General features: G+C 45.6%; 1 protein-coding gene across 1 annotated transcript in view; it reads right to left on the reverse strand.

Moving 5' to 3' along the window:
* Nucleotides 1–13551, reverse strand: part of PAGE4 (PAGE family member 4) — a 162079-nt gene extending 148528 nt beyond the window's left edge. The window contains exon 1 of the mRNA XM_078065505.1: nt 13397–13551. The gene's annotated coding sequence lies outside the window, so the exon portion shown is untranslated. The remainder of the gene's footprint in view (nt 1–13396) is intronic.
* Between the last annotated feature and the right edge of the window lie 2497 nt (nt 13552–16048).

The raw sequence follows: 16048 nt of genomic DNA on the forward strand, positions 1-16048 counted from the left end.
AGGAAAGCTATGATAACAGAGAAGCCCCAGATCACTTGTTTTCCAATGTCCACCACATACACTTCAAACCCCTTGGCCTGGCTTTCAAAGCCTTCCACTCTCTTTGGTCTACATAACTGCACTACTTGATCTTTCATTACTCATCTACTTCAATTATTTAACTCTTACACCATCTGTGCTTTCCTATTTCCATGCCCTTGCTCATGGAATCCTCTCCACCAGATGCCCTACTACCACCATCTCCATATAAGGAATTCCTAACAGTTCTTCAGTGCATCCCATTCACAAAGTCATCCACAATCTCACCCACCAGCAAAGATCTCTATGTTTGTGCTTGTACCATGGCTCTTACCACACACTACCTCAAATGGGTATTTTGTAATTATCTTATCTGTCCTAATGAAAGACAGGGACTTTAATGTGTATCTGGAACTCCTCCAGCATTCCCAGCACAGTAAATTCTGGGCATAAGTATCTGATAAATGAATGAATGAATTGAATTGAATTGAATTGAATTGAATTAACTTGAATTCCTGTCATTGACCAAAAGGTGGAGACCAAATCACAGCAATTCTGTTCTCAAGGCTTAGCCTGGCTGGGACAGACTAGATAGGCAAGAGAAGGAGAAACTAGATGGGGCTGCAGAGGAGCCAATTAAGGTACCTGTGATTATCACGGAGTGAGGAGATAAAAGTAGAGATCCAGATGGTAGAACTGGACCTGGATGGGAAAGAGCAAACTGGAAACACATTGCAAGCTAAGACATGGGGCCTGTAAGAGATAAATAAGGTTTTAATTTGGGAGACTAAACATGGAGGTGCCCTAGACACAAGCAGACATCAATTGCCAAACTGTTTTGTGCTTTTCTCCATCTTTTTTTTTTTTGTAGTTTTATGGTTTTATTAACACAAATACGACCTGCACATAAGCTGTCTATTCATTTTCTTCACTGCGCAGCCTGGCATTGGGATTGGTGACATTGATGGCCAGCTGGGCTGCTCTTTCTACAGTGGCTTGGCGGTTCTTGGAGGAGACATTGTGAGCAATCTCAGCACAGTAAGATTTGTTGCACATCAGCCGCACTTCAATCTCTTTTGACACTGTGGACTAGGAACTTCTGGAAGCCACCGGGCAGCATGTGCTCTGTTTTCTTGCTTCCGTACCTGATGTTGGGCATCAAGATCTGGCCCTTGATTCTTCTGTGCACCCTACTGTCAGTGCCTCTGGGTTTCTGCCAGTTGCGCTTAATTTTGACCTATCAGTCTAACTGGTGCCGAATGAACTCCTTGGTCCTCTTTTTAATGATCTTGGGCTTCACGGGGGTTCTGAGGGTGGTCATGATACCAAGTAGGAGATGGCTGCCACCTCCACGGGCAGCACAGAGGAAGAGATTGCTTTTCTCCTTCTTGATTAAAGCTGTAAGCTTAGTTAATAATCATTTTTTTAATTTGTTGAAAGGTCTTGGAAACCTCTGAGGCACAGAAATGCAGGCCGTGTCCCCAGGAACCCTGCCCGGCACCTCCTGTCTCCCCACACCCATGCTCTGTGGAGACACTTTCCAAAGAAGACACCCAGATGGCCAACAGACACATGAAAAAGTGCTCAACATCACTCGGCATCAGGGAAATACAAATCAAAACCACAGTGAGATACCGTCTCACACCAGTCAGAATGGCTAAAATTAACAAGTCAGGAAACGACAGATGTTGGCGAGGATGCAGAGAAAGGGGAACCCTCTTACACCGTTGGTGGGAATGCAAGCTGGTGCAGCCACTCTGGAAAACAGTATAGAGGGTCCTCAAAAAGTTGAAAATAGAGCTACCCTACGACCCAGCAATTGCACTACTAGTTATTTACCAAAAGGATACAAAAATAGTGATTTGAAGGGGCACATGCACCCCAATGTTTATAGCAGCAATGTCCACAATAGCCAAAATACAGAAGGAGCCCAGATGTCCACTGACTGATAAATGGATAAAGATGTGATGTGTGTGTGTGTGTGTGTGTGTATATATAAAATATTCCATTATATATATGACATATATATAATACATATCATATTGCATTATATATATGGTATATATATAGATATAGATATAGATATGGTATATGGAATATATATACAAATACATATACACACACACGTGCGTGCACACACACACACACACTGGAATATTACTCAGCCATCAAAAAGAATGAAATCTTGCCATTTGCAATGACATGGATAGAACTAGAGTATATTATGCTAAGCGAAATAAGTTAGTCAGAGAAAGACAAATACCATATGATTTCATTCATATGTGGAATTTAAGAAACAAAAGTGATGAACATAGGGAAAGGGAAGGAAAAAATAAAATAAGATAAAAACAGAGAGGGAGGCAAACCATAAGAGACTCTTTTTTTTTTTTTAAAGATTTTATTTATTTGACAGAGAGACAGCAAGAGCAGAAATACAAGCAGGGGGGGTGGGAGGAGAAGCAGGCTCCCCACTGAGCAGGGAGCCCGACACGGGGCTTGATCCCAGGACCCTGGGATCATGACCTGAGCCGAAGGCAGACGCTTAACCGACTGAGCCACCCAGGTGCCCCAAACCATAAGAGACTCTTAACTATAGGGAACAAACCATGGGTTGCTGGAGGGGAGGTGGGTGGGGGGATGGGGTAAATGGGTGATGGGCACTTGTTGTAATGAGCACTGGAGGTTATATGCAAGTAATGAATCACTAAATTCTACCCCTGAAATTAATAATACACTATATGTTAACTAATTTGAATATAAATAAAATCTAAAAATAGTAAAAAAAATAATAATAATAGCCCAAAGGTAGATGCACACCAAATGACCAACACCTGATGAATGGATAAACCAAATGTGGTTTATCCATGCAATGGAATATTATTCAGCCTTAAAAAAGAATGGAGTACTGATACATGCTAAAAAGTAGGTGAACCTTGAAAGCATTATGCTACATGAGAGAAACCAGTCACAAAAATCACAGGCTGTATGATTCCATTTATATGAAATGTCTGGAACAGGCAAATCCACAGAGACAGAAAGTAGATTAGTGGTTGCCTGGGGTGGTGGGGAATAAGGGCTGACTTCTAATGCACATGAGGTTTCTTTTAAGGGAGGACAAAATTGGTCTAAAATTAGACTGTGGTAATGGTTGCTTGACCTTGTAAATACATTTAAAAGCCACTTTTCCAAGGTGAATTGTGTGGTATGTGCATTACATCTCAATAAAGCTGTCTTTTTTATTTTCAAATTTAAAATTTTAGAACCTTTTACTCTAGGGCGGTGGTTCTCAGTGGAGAGCAAGGGGGGTGATTTTGTCCCCCAGGCGCCATTCGGCAATATCTAGAGACATTTTTGATTGTTCACAACCAGGGGAGGTGCTACTGGCATCTAGGGGTGAGAGGTCAGAAGTGGTTAGATGTTACTAAACATCCTACAAGGCACAAGACAAGGCTCCACAACAAAGAAAAATCTGGCCCCAAATGTCAACAGAGCCTTGGCTGAGACACCCTGATCAAGGGTATAAGTGCTTTAAAATAAAAATGAGTGGGGGCGCCTGGGCGGCTCAGTTGTTAAGCATCTGCCTTCGACTCAGGTCATGATCCTGGAGTCCTGGGATCAAGTCCCACATCAGGCTCCTGCTCAGTGGGAGTCTGCCTCCCCCTCTGACCCTCACCCTACTTGTGCTCTCTCTCTCTCTCAAATAAATAAATAAAATCTTTAAAAAATAAAATAAAAATGACTATTCCTAATACTGTCAACGAGGTTTGTTGTTGTTGCTCTTTTATGGTATTTGTTACCCACCCTCACCCCCATACACCTGTGGGACTCAGGAGTTGCTTCACATCTTTTGTAACTGGCCTCTCAGGGGTAAAGTGGCCACTAGGATGCATGAATTCATGTTTATAGCAGTGATCAGCTCCTCTCCTCTCATAATGGTTAGAAACTTCTTCAGGATTACAGCCAGAGCTCTTGAAAATAGTTATACAACAGTTTTTCAAGGTAGTTATGGTTCTACAAAATGGATACCTTAACATTCTAACTAAAGTACCTAATTTATTTTTTTTTAAAGATTTTATTTCTTTATCTGACAGAGAGAAGAGCATGCGTACAAGCAGGGGGAGCGGCAGGCAGAGGGAGAGGGAGAAGCAGACTCCCCGCTGAGCAGGGAGAGCCCGATGCAGGACTCGATCCCAGGACCCCAGGATCATGACCTGAGCCGAAGGCAGTTGCTTAACCAACTGAGCCACCCAGGCACCCTAAAGTACCTAATTTAGAAAGTAAAGAAACATCCATATTTTATAGTCTAGAAAACTGAAATCTGTGCTTTCAAAAGAGACCTTACATGAAATGCATACAGGAGTCGGCAAGTGTATTTATCGATATATATTTATACAAAAGATGCATTATAAAGCTAGGGGATCTGACGAGGCTGGGCAAGTTATTTACCAAATGAAGGCGAGTGCCTGTGGAAAAATTTTGTGACAGGCAAGTTAAAGTAAGCTGAGAAAAGCCACAGGGCCAGCCCTCTACAGGCACACCCTGTTTTTTTATGTTTGTTTTTTTAAGATTTTATTTATTTATTTATTTGAGAGAGAGAGAGAGAGCAGGGGGAGGGGCAGAGGGAGAGGGAGAAGCAGACTCCACGCCGAGCAGGGAGCCCGATGCGGGGCTCGACCCCAGGACCCCGGGATCATGACCCGAGCTGAGCCACCCAGGCGCCCCTGGGCACACCTTGTTTTATTGCACGTTACTTTATTGTGCTTCGCAGATACACACAACATTGGGAGGCTGCAAGGAAACATTTGTTTTCAGGAGTAAGCCTCCTTTCCCTGCTTTATTGGTTTCCCTCAGGGACACTTCTCATATGCCTAGAAGCCTTATTCTTTTCACCTTACCACTATCACACTTCTAACAAAACCACTTCTGCAAAAAAAGTTCTGACAAGATCTTCACCTGGATGGTTGATAATGTCTAAATTTTACCTTTCCCAAGGGTGTGTGTATTATAAATGTCATCAGAGCCTTTAGCCAAAGGAATGAAGAGTGTTAAAATTGGAAACTTAAGACTTGCTAGAGAGGGCTATGGAATTAGCACATCACAGCAACAACATGGATAAATCTAAAAATAATCATGCTGAGTGAATGAAGCCAGACGACGAAGAATATATACAGTATGATCCCATTTATATAAAATTCTAGGAAATACAAACAGAGAGCAGACAGCAGTTGCATGGGGATGGGACAGTAGGAGGAAAGGCTGGGAGGGAGGAGTTCCAAAGGGACATGAGGAAACTGTTCCGGGTGATGCATACGTTCACTATCTTGATCGTGGAGATGGTTTCACAGGTATATGCATATGCCAAAACTCATCAAATCACCTACACTTTAGGGGCGCCTGGGTGGCTCAGTCGGTTAAGCGGCTGCCTTCTGCTCAGGTCATGGTCCCAGAGTCCTGGGATCGAGCCCCACATCGGGCTCCCTGCTCAGCAGGGAGCCTGCTTCTCCCTCTCTCTCCCTCTGCGCACGTGTGCTCTCTCTCTCTCTCTCAAAAAAAAAATAAAATCTTTTAAAAAATCACCTACACTTTTAAGTGTGTGCCATGTGTATGGAATGTCAATTGTAACGCAAGTGGTAGAAAAAAAATTTAAGCTTACAATATATAGTTTTAAAGAGCATTGTGGGATTTCCAAAGGGAAGTTAAACATGCAAGTTATAGGAATGGTGATGCAAGATAATGTCCTAAAAATACATTGTTCTAAACTCTATCATACTGAAAAAAAATATTTAATCTGTATTTACTTGGCAAGAGTGAAATCTAGTGGACACTGCTATGGCTTAATAAAACTGAAGTAAATCTTGAGTTGAGGCTTGGGATAATTTCCCCTTTTGCTGGTTCAGTGGGTTCACACTGTTCTCTTCTGAACACCAAATCTGTTCCCAAGCTCCTCCCCCCCCCAGTCTACTCTATGCCCTGCTCGCAGATCCCCAGTAATCAGGGCATTACAAGAGGGTCATGAAGAGCTGGATGCAGTGGGCAACTGAACAGAGCAACGGCGATCACTGAGTAACCACAGTATCCAAGCACACCTACAAGCCCTCTCTCACTTACATCACCTAGGTAACAAACAGACCAGGGGTCTTAAAATTGAGCTTCCACAGATAGTCCACGGATGTCATCCAGGAGGTTGAGAAAGCAGGAACTGGTAGTTAGTGGTCTCAGACGGTGACAGTACCGAGACCACTGAAGTTCTGGCAGATAAACGGTTCTCAACTCCGCTACAAAGGGTTCCATATGAAGACGGAGAGTTTGAGGGGCCCCACTCCCAGCTGTGGTCTGTATATTTGCGTGGGGCTCAGCCAGATCTCAGGGTGGGGTGGGGGGCACTGGGGCCCAGGCCCAGGGTCTCAAGGGCAGCCCCACGGAGACGAGGTCAGGTGGGATGGCGCCTTTCCCTCTGCATCTGGACATGAACGCCTATGAACGGCATGCTGGTGTGGAATCCTTCAGTCTGAGGACAGAAACCCTCCTCCCCAAGCAACTCATGAAGTGGAACAGGACCTACAACGTTGCAAAAGCCGATGTCCTAATGTTGCCGCTGCTGACAAAGGCCACTGAAATGCGCAGCGCCCAGGCCATACCCACAACAGTATGGGATGCAGGTACGGCTGCAGACAGCAGCAAATAAAATCAGAAATACAGTCCACATTGTTGCCACTTCTGGTGTTGAGAACAGTCAGACTTCTGGGCACCCAGCAGAATGAGCTTTCCTGCCTGCGGAGTTTGTGAGACCCCAAGGACACTCCAGAGACCAGCTCCAACTTGCCGCTCCCCTTGCGAAAACCCCAAGCCACCAGCTGATGATGCCTGAAATTCCTTCACAAAGGAACAAGATGGTTTTGTTGTTTCATTCCACAGCTGGGTTTTGATGGCATGTGGCACTGATGTCCCCCTCCTCCCCAGCTGTTTAGCTAAATCCTGGGCATGAGGGCTTCCTAAGATCAAGGTCAGGCTATGGGGAGATGATGGAGGAAACACTAAGTATTGGGGGGCCTCTTATCTGTCCTCCTCTGGGGACCCTCTTTCCTCTTTTATCAGATTTCCTCTCCCTCTTCACTAGTCCTGCTCGGTACCCAGTGCCCTGCTCACTGCCTCCTGACTGTCCTTCCTTCCAGAACCTCCCCATTACCCTCGCCCCATCCAAACTGCCCTGTTCTATGTTCCACACCCTCTGAGCCAATTCAGCAAGCTGACCACAGACAGCTGGGGAATAAATCTGGCACCGTATTTCATCTTCAGTTATGATCTTTAGGGAAAGAGGTTTTAACACAAAGAGTAATTCATTGGAGATAGGAGAGAGAGAGGTTTTTGAATAGCTGGGGCCTTTTATAGGGCCTTTGTGTTATTCTCTACATGCTATCCCACCTCACCCCCAGTCAGAAAGGCAGGGTTATAGTCCTGACTCTGCGAATGAACCAGTAATGTGATTTGCAGCAGAACACATCAGAGTTGGAATCCCATGGTCACTTCTGCTAAGGCATGTTTTAACACTCACGTTATGCTGCGGGGTGGGCAGTTGGTGCTGGGCCAACATTTCATGTCATGTGACCCTTGAGAGGCATTGGCGGGGGTGGGGGGGTGGCTTAGGAACTTGGGCTCCAGCACTAGACTGCCAGGATTCTAATCCATTTATGTGTTATGTAACTTTGGGGCAAGGAACCTAACCTTTCTCGCCTCAGTTTCTCTTTCTGTAAAATGGGGAAATAATGGCACCTGCCTGAAAATGTTGCTGTGGGGATGAAATGAATTAGCTAACGTCACAGAGCCCAGGTGCTCATTAAGAGCTAGTTCTTACTGTTATTAACGAAGGACTATGGCTACAGGACACGGATAGACAAGGTTGGAGCCTTGGCTCCATCCTCCACTAGTAGTGTGACCAAGAAGCAGGTCACATGTCGTGTGCCCCGGGTTCCTAATGTGCAAAACAGAGGTCACAATGGCCCACATCTCTTCAAAGGACGTTGTGAGGATTAAGAGCATTCCTGAGAAGCAGTTAACACAGTCTTGCACTGAATATCTGAATAAAAGGGAGCCGGTTAATGAACAGGTGAATTAGCTAGGCTGATGCTCCCTGGCGCACCCAATCTCTCTCCCTGGGGAAGTCAATACTGCCCTGCTTGGTTATTCCTTTTGAGACCCTGCATGGAAACTCATTTCAAGGACCGGCTCGAAAGCACCAACCAGTTCTGTCCTCCCAAAGCCCTGGTTGTGGAAATGATCAAATGGTGACCTCCAGAGTGCTTGCCTGGGGTGGCTTATCCCTCCTGGAGGGAAGAGAGCATGACAGATGCATCTTTTCTTCCCCGCAACCGTACCAAATGGGTGCCTGGCCTGTTGCAGGTGGATCCAGCCTCTCAGGATGTCACTGGGATAGCAGCACCTTCCTCTGGGGCTGCCTATTCTGCCATTTGTTCAGTGCCATGCTCTAAGCTGCACAAAAGCTCTTTTCTTTTGCGTGCCAGATCTCACCTCCTTCAAATGTCTTGAGGCTTTTGGCAAGAACCAACTGGAACCAGAAGTTCCTGCTTTGCTGCGCGCTTCCTAACGGCAGCCCAGCCCCCAGCCTGGGGATTCATCAGAGGGTCCCTGACTGAATCCAAGAGCAGATGTCACACAGGTCTCCTCTCCTCACCTCAAAAAGACTCCTTTTCTCAGAAACTGGGTATCTCTGAACGTTAGGACACAATCCAATGCCCAGCTCAAAGAGTCAGGAGGGAAGCTGAATTTTTGACTTCCTCAACTGGGCTTACATAAAGCGGCAAAGTCTGGTTCTCTGTCTTGTACCCTGTATCCAACCCCCTCAAAGTGAAATATTGTCATCTCTGAAATTCTCCTTAACTTTGTGATTCTCACTCAGCAACCATGATGACTTAAGTTAAATCAACCCACACTTCAAAATAGTCTTCGTAAGCAATTGCAACTGCTGTGAAACAGGAAGCTTTTTATGGAGGGGAAAAGCTTCAACTTGGACATTAATGGAGTCATGTCAAAAAAAACCCCCAAATGTTTATTATAGGCGGGGACGATCAGTCCTCACTTATGCACTGGGTACTTACTGTGTACCCAGCTCTGCATCACACTGCACCCAGACGGATGTGAAAAAAGAGGGGGTATCAACCCTTTTTCTTGCTTTAAGAGAGCCCATACTCTAGCTGGGATGAAAGGACGAAGGAGTTTAGAATTTTAGGAAGCATAAGAACAGTAGGTAGTTCCATTCACACTCTCAAGTACCAAGATCATCAGAGAGAGACAGATGATCAGCATGACTATGGAGCAAATCCTCAGGCAAGTTTACAGGACTGGCCTTGGAGCCTCTTCTTTGGGGCAAGTCAGCCAGGAGGCAAGAGTCAACAATGAATTACCAGGTAGAACAGCACAAATGATCACCATCAGGAATGAGAGAGGTGATATCACTACTGGTTCCTACGGATATTAGAAGGATAATTAAGGAAACATTAACTTTATACCAATAAATCTGACAATTTAGATGAAATGGACAATTTCATCAAAAGAAAAAATTATCCAAGCTCACTCAAAAAGAAATAGATAACTAGATAGCGGGATGCCTGGGTGGCTCAGTCGGTTAAGCATCTGCCTTCAGCTCAGGTCATGATCCCAGGGTCCTGGAATCGAGTCCCACATCAGGCTCCTTGCTCCAGGCTCCTTGCTCAGCAGGGAGCCTGCTTCTCCCTCTGCCTGCCACTCCCCCTGCTTGTGCGCTCTCTCTCTCACTCTCTCTCTCTCTGACAAATAAATAAAATCTTAAAAAAAAAAAGATAACTAGATAGCTTCACTGGTGAATTCTACCAAATACTTAAGGGGAGGGGGGCGCCTGGCTGGCACGGTTGGAAGAGCATGTGACTCTTGATCTCGGGGTCATGAGTTCAAGCTCCACGTTGGGTGTAAGAGATGACTTAAAAATAATAAAATCTTTATTTATTTTTTTAAAGATTTTATGTATTTATTTATTTGACAGAGAGAGCGAGAGAGGGAACACAAGCAGGGGGAGTGGGAGAGGGAGAAGCAGGCTTCCCAATGAGCAGGGAGCCTGATGCAGGGCTCGATCCCAGGACGCTGGGATCATGACCTGAGCCAAAGGCAGGCACTTAACGACCGAGCCACCCAGGCACCCAAAAATAATAAAATTTTTAAAAAAGAAATAACTAGATGGCTTCACTGGAGAATTCTACCACATACTTAAGGGGGGAAAAAATACCAGTTCTATGCAAATTCTTTAAAACAGAAGAAGAGAAGGGGCGCCTGGGTGGCTCCGTCGGTTAAGCATCTGCCTTCGGCTCAGGTCATGATCCCAGGGTCCTGGGATCAAGCCCCGCATCGGGCTCCCTGCTCAGCGGGAAGCCTGCTTCTCCCTTTCCCTCTGCCTGCCGCTCTGCCTACTTGTGCTCTCTATCTCTCTGTCAAATAAATAAATTAAAAAAAAAAAAACAGAAGAGGAGAAAATACTTCCAGACTCATTCTATGAGGCTGGCATTATACCCTGATACAAAAATCAGACCAAGACATTAGAAAACTACAGACCAATGTTTTTGTAATTACAGACACAAATTTTTAAACAAAATTTTAGCAAATCAAATACAACAATATATTAAAAGGATAACACATCATGGGAGCTAGGGCTTAATCCAGGGATGCAGGGCTGGTTTAACATTTGAAAACCAATGTTATTTCACCATGCTAACACATGAAAAGAAAAAAAAAAAGATATCATTTCAACAGAGGTAGACAAAAGCATTTTAAAAACTTCAACACTGATTTCTGATAAAACCTCTCAGCAAACAAGGAATAGAATAAACATTGCTCAACCTGATAATAGGCATCTATGGAAAATCACAGCTAACACCATACTTAATGGTGAAAGACGGAATGTTTTCTCCCTGACATTAGAAACAGGATAGGGATTTCCACTCTCACCACTTCTATTCAATACTGTACCAGAAGTCATAGCCACTGCAGTCAGGTAAGACAAAGAAATAAAACATCCACAATGGAAAACAAAAAGTTCTTATGATCACCTATATGATCATCCATGTAGAAAATACAATAGAAGCTATAAAAAAGCGAACGAAATGAAAAATTCTAAACAAAATTTTAGCAAATTTGAAAACGAAATTAAGAAAACAGTTCCACTCACAATAGCATCAAAAATATGAAATACTCAGGTATAACTCTGACAAAAGATATGTAAGACCTATACACAGAAAACTACAAAACATTGCTGAGAAAAATTAAAGACATAAATAAGTGGCCAGGTATACCTCGTTTATAGATCAGAAGACTCAATATTGTTAAGGTATCAATTCTACCCAGACTGGTCTATAGATTCAACACAATCCACTCAAAATCCCAGCAGGGTGTGCTGGTTTTTGGCTTTTGGGTTTGTCTGGGCAGCTATTAACAGCTGCTAATAGCAATGTAAACAGTCCCGTTCCTATGCATTCACCACAACAGGAGTATAATGTGGGGATTTTAGAGCCATGTAAGAGCCCGTAGGACAGACAGTCATAAGTAGAGGCAGTTACATAAATAATGGCTTTTCAGCAGTCACTCTGATATAGAATGAGAGAGATCAGTGTGGAATTCTAAGAAAGAGCTAATGACAAGCACCACACTGGGGTTATGGCCCTCAGCAGCTAGAGTGACTGGAGCTACTCCAGGGGCTGGAATGGTGAGGGGACCTGAGAGGAGAGTGAGTCTGCTCCAGCCACCTTTTTACCAAGTTCTTCGAGTTCTGACTCTTGTATTCCAAGGCAATTTCAGACAAGTAACTGATATAAACAGACTATTTTTCCAGTCTGCCCTTGTCCTAGAGAAATGGGCTTCAGGTAAATGACAGCATCCTGATTAAAACAAACAGGAAGCATTCAGAAATCTTGACAGAAAGAAAACAAAATTGTGTACTGAAGGCTGGGCAGATGGAGCCCTTCCTCTGTGTGATGACCCATATTAACGCAGCCAGAGAAAGTAATCAGGAAGAATACTCTCTCCGTGAGTTATCAATTTGATCAAGAGTTAGGTTCATTTGCGTATGCTTGCATTCACTTTTAGAGTTTGCTTTTTTGTCCCATACTTTCATGTTTACTTTTATTTTTTGACTATGTAGCTTCCCCCACTTTATTATGCATCACAAGAGGAAATGTTGGAAATGTAATGTTGTGAACACAAGCATTTGTTGTTGCCTTTAGATAAAGATTAATGTGGCGAGCAATGCTCTCAGGTCCCCTCTCTCTTAAGGAGCTTTACCCTATCGCTCAATAAACTTTGCTGCCCACCAAAAAAAAAAAAAAATTAATGTTGCTTTTTAAAACTAGATTGCAGGGACACCTGGGTGGCTCAGTGGGTTAAGCCTTCCGATCAGGTCATGATCCCGGGGTCCTGGAATCAAGCCCCCCATCGGGCTCCCTGCTCAGTGCGGAGCCTGCTTCTCCCTCTGCCTGCCGCTCCCCCTTGCTTGCTCTCTCTCTATGTCGCTGACAAATAAAATCTTTAAAAAAAATAAAACTAGATTGCAGTATGGTTTCAAGATAACCTGGTTCCAGGTCCTTAACATACTTCTGGAATTAACAGCAAAAAGAAAACCGACACGGCGAAATATCCAATTCCTAGCACCAATTGCTGGGGGACCCGGCTCCTCCAAGGAGCCCTGCTCTGTGGTCCTGGGGTCAGGGGCGGTCCACCAGGCAGGATTTCTGCTTAATAAAGTGACTTTTCCGATGATGCAATTTCAGCAGTGGAGAGAAGAATGGAAGCACTGCAAGAATGACTGCGAGGGGGCGGGGCTGGGCTTGTGACTGAGTTTAGGATGAACGGGCAACACACGAGGTCAGCCAACAACACCGCTGCACTAAGAGGCGGAGCATGGCTACGTGCCAGTGATCTCTGAATTTTGCTTCAGGAGTACCACCTTCAGCCCCTTTGACAAGTTAACACACTGAGGCACGGACATGGGATTCGAACTTGCTCACCATCACGAAAGCCCCACCGCCGCACGCCTCGAACTCCTGCCAAGCAACCACCGCGCGTGCGCCCAACCAGGGGCCGATTGGAGCTCGGCGCGCGACGGGGGCGGGGCTGACGTCCCTTCCGCGCACGGGATAAGCTTGGGATTGGGGAAAGCTCGCGTTGACCAATCAGATCCCAAAACGAGCCTTGGGGCCCGCTCCCTTCTCCTGGGATCCAATCGCTAGGCCCTGCACGCGCAAGCCCCCGATTCAAAGTCAAGGAACCAAGAAGGGCGGGGCCGAAGAAGCTGCGACGGAAGCTTGGGAAAGGTGGCGTTCTCGGTGCTATAATGGGAGCTTACCTGGGACTTGGATGGGAACCGGGAGGATGAGCGGGGGCTGCGGACGGTCAAGGCAGTGCCACTCCTGCCTCCATCAGGGGCTTGGGCGCAATCCCCTTGCACGGGGGTGGTAGCAGCCCTTAGCGCCTCTCCAGCCCACACAATGGTTTGTTCCAGAATAGACGCCCCCTACCCAGTGGTACCTCCCAGAGCTGACTGTTCCATCTCTACCTCCTGAAGGGGTAGAACCTGGGAGGACGGTTCTATCTTGGACTGTTCCTCCCTACCTCCTGTAGGCCCCCTAGTGGTGTGATCAAGGAGGCTTCTACGCAAAGACCCTGTGAACCATTTCTCTCCCTCCTTCTCCACCCCCCCCCACCCCCAGTGGACCCTTCCGTCCCGGTCTCCCCGTGACACATACGCACTGCACATGGACGTCCCCAGCCCTGACCCTGAAGATCTTGCAGAGAGCAAAGGCCAAGGAATCCATCCGCCTGCCGCAAAGCTCCCACTCCAGGGGTGGGCTGAGGGTGTTGGTAATTGGACAGCATTGTGGCAACATCTGTCAAGATAAAAACTGGAAACTTCCTCCACTGGAATGTCAGCTCCCACGAACGTGTGACTTTTAGTTCCTTGACGTCTCCCCAGCACCTAGAGCGGTGTCCATCACTTACTAGGCACTCTTTAGGTGTTTGTTGCATGAGTGACTCCTTTGACTCACCAATTCTACTTGTAAGATTGTGTGCTAAAGAAACACTCACACGTGCACATAGCTGTGTGCACAAGGTTGGTATGAACGAACTACCGGGGGGAAACACTCTAAATGACCATTTATAGCTAATGATTTGCAAAATAAAATTAATGACTGGGGTTCATGTTATACCAGACCTGGACATGCAACTCCAAGAGGCTAGCGTCTGATCCCTGTGGGAGGAATGGGGCTGGGCTTTGCTCACCTCATTTCTGGCTCTACGTCACTCCCAGGGCTATCCTAGATGAGTAGCCTTGGAGAGGACTGGCTCTGGCCTGGGAGAGGACAGGTTTCCTGCTAAAGGATGGGGACTTAGCCATAGGACCACACTTTAAGAAAGATGTAAGGAGGGGCGCCTGGGTGGCTCAGTTGGTTAAGCATCTGGCTTCTGCTCAGGTCATGATCCCAGGGTCTGGGATCCAGTCCCGCATCAGGCTCCTTGCTCAGCGGGGAGCCTGCTGCTCCCTCTGCCTGCCGTTCCCCCTGCTTGTGCGGGCACTCTCTCTGACAAATAAATAAATAAATAAAATCTTTAAAAAAAGATATAAGGAAATAACTTTGGAGGGTAGTGCTAGTATCCCCTTTGCTTTACTGTGAGGAGACCATTATGTCTTCTTCCCCTGTGTCCCTTCTTAAACTTCCATGGGCTGTACTTGTAATTCAATGCTTCAGATTTTTTTCACTAGCAAGCATTTACTGTACATTTATTATATGTCAGGACCTGTTCTAAATTCTTCACAAATATTAACTCATATAATACTCCTTACAACAACCTAATGAGATAGTGTTGTGTTCTCCGTTTAACAAACGAGGCACCTGAGAAACAGAGAGGTTTAGCAACCTGCCAGAGGTCACACAGCTGGGAAATCCTGGAGCCGGGATTGGAACCAAGGCCATCTGGATCCAGTGTTCCATTCTCATACCTACATACTGCAGCGCCTTTCACTTTCTTTTTGTTGTGCTTGTACATATGTGTGAGCCTCCTGCACTAGACTGTGACACCTGAGGGTTTGTGTGGTGCCGGTGGGACTCCCAGATTTCCAGCAGTCGGGAGGGAGGCACCTGACATTATGTGGGCATCCCCGAGCAGAGGCTCACTTGGTGGCTAACCCCTCCTGCTTCCATCTTGAAGAAGACATCCAGAGCGCCCTCAGGGTGGGCACCATGGGGAGTGAGCCCCTGTGCACCGGACCCCAGGAAGAATGTTCAGGGCAGCTGGGAGAAGCTGAAGGGCCAGGACGCCATTCGGACTAATACAGTCAGCTCAAATTTCCTATAAGTTCAAATCATTTTTTTAAAAAGATTTTATTTATTTATTTGAGAGAGAGTGAGCGAGCGGGGGGGGGGGGGAGAGGGAGAAGCAGTCAGCCACTGAGATGAGAAGGCATTGGGTCATAGTTTAATTAGCAGCATCCTTTCTTTCTTAAGTGTTAACTAGAATAATAGTGTGACTACATCTGAAACTAATGATGTACTCTATGTGGGCTAATTGCATTTAAATTAAAAAATAAAATAAACTAGTAGTGTGACACACAATCTGAGATTCAATGAGATATGATTTTTAAAAAAACATTATGAAGGGGCACCTGGCTGGCTCAATTGGTAGAGCATGTGACTCTCCATCTCAGGGTTGTGAGTTCAAGCCCAAATTGGGCATGGAGCCTACTTTAAAAAAATTATGAAAACTTTAAATTTAAAATAAAGTTGTCTTAGGGGCGCCTGGGTGGCTCGGACCGTTAAGCGTCTGCCTTCGGCTCAGGTCATGATCTCAGGGTCCTAGGATGGAGTCCCGCATTGGGCTCCCTGCTCAGTGGGAAGTTGGTTTCTTCCTCTCCCTTTGCCCCTTACCCCCCTTGTGCACTTGTGTGCACGCAAGCAAGCACACAACACACACACTCTCTCTCTCTAATAAATAAATAAAA

This window comes from Halichoerus grypus, chromosome X, assembly GCF_964656455.1.
Source record: "Halichoerus grypus chromosome X, mHalGry1.hap1.1, whole genome shotgun sequence".
NCBI lineage: Eukaryota > Metazoa > Chordata > Mammalia > Carnivora > Phocidae > Halichoerus > Halichoerus grypus.